The sequence below is a fragment of the Brachycentrus maculatus genome, unplaced genomic scaffold (assembly GCF_059751285.1).
Source record: "Brachycentrus maculatus isolate JH-2025_06_01 unplaced genomic scaffold, ASM5975128v1 h1tg002349l, whole genome shotgun sequence".
NCBI classification, from domain to species: Eukaryota; Metazoa; Arthropoda; class Insecta; order Trichoptera; family Brachycentridae; genus Brachycentrus; species Brachycentrus maculatus.
This window is the reverse complement of record NW_028282837.1, coordinates 27,657-29,110: the sequence shown is the minus strand read 5'-3', so window position 1 is coordinate 29,110 and position 1,454 is coordinate 27,657. Positions and strand designations below refer to the sequence as shown.

The 1,454-nt window shown below is 36.7% G+C and overlaps 1 non-coding gene across 1 annotated transcript; it reads left to right on the top strand.

Moving 5' to 3' along the window:
• The first annotated feature begins 412 nt into the window (after nt 1–412).
• Nucleotides 413–492, top strand: TRNAL-AAG (transfer RNA leucine (anticodon AAG)). Its single transcript has one exon. It is a non-coding gene; the product is annotated as a tRNA-Leu (tRNA).
• The last annotated feature ends 962 nt before the right edge of the window (nt 493–1,454 follow it).

Below are 1,454 nucleotides of genomic sequence, written 5' to 3'. Positions count from 1 at the left end.
ATCTGTGGTTTCTGAGATGAACATCGATGAGAAATGCATAAAATATCCTCAATACCATCCTAGGCCCTATTGATTTCACTGAATTGCCCGATATTACTACTCGTTCAAAATGCATATCTAACTGATTATATAAATTTAATTGCGAGAGAATCGAATAGCCTATTTAGAATATGTAAATCGCCATATTGGAATAACTTCGAGACTTTGAGAGTGAGTTTGTACTGTAGAGCGCGTTATCAAATCGGAACTCTCAGAATAAAGGCCAAAATTCTATATTCTTATTTCTATTCATGATCAAATCTATAAATATGCGGTTCAAGAATGCCACTGCAATTGAATTATGGAAGAATTTCATGATTGCTTGTGTTCTGGTTGAGCAATAGAACTGAAATGGAGGCATAACTGATAGAAAGTAGGAGTGGCCGAGTGGTCTAAGGCGGTAGATTAAGGCTCTATTCCGAAAGGGCGTGGGTTCAAACCCCACCTTCTACATTTTTATCACTTATTATTTTATTATCATATCAATGCATATCAGACAGATCATTGCCATTTTTATATAAATGAAACCATATATTAGTCTTATGCATTCCTCTTCACCGCATCCTATCATTGCCATATAAATTCAGCCTCTTCGTATTTATTGGACTTCTTCCCAATAGTTTAGTTATAAGTCGCATACATACTCAATTGTTGATTATATTATAAAATACTCAGTTATAAAAGCAGTGCCATAACAACAATGATCGAAGATGACATGATGTTGAACATTTCCTTTACGAAAAGTAATAAGAATAGCGTGAAAATCAATGATACGCCTAAACTGCGAAAGAATTAGGTTAAGAAGATGAAATATTCAAGGAAGCTCAGAGACAATATCTCCAAAGGCAAAAGTAATAGGAGTGACTATCTCCCGAAAGTCAAGGAAACGGTCTCAGAGTATCAGAACAAGATCAAAGAAGCAAAGCAGGAATAGATAAATAAAGTATAATCCAACTACCCTGAAAGCACTCCCAATATAAATGTATAAAATGCTGCAGAGAAGACAGAAAGAACGGATAGAAAACAAAGGAAAAGAAGCAATGATGAAAAGCCGTCATATAACCAGACAAGCTAAGGCGATAGAATCCATCGACTTTACCATAATAGTTATAACAACGATAGGAATACCCGAAGAAACTCTGCTCTTCCCTCTAAGGCCAATACATTCACTCCAGCTTCTCGTGCGTAAATAAAAGTAGAAGAGTTGCTCCCTGAGAGGCAAGCATTAGGTAAACTATAAGACATTGATACAAATGACATCAAGGCGTTCAGGCTCGAAAGCCGATTAGAAGATTCCTTATTAAGAAGTGGCGTTGAGAAACTGACTTAGATTCAGCTGAAATGCTTCAAACCCCTCTACGAGTCAAAGGTAGATGCAGTTGTGAAAGCCATGACTGGAAGTGGCAAGACCTTGG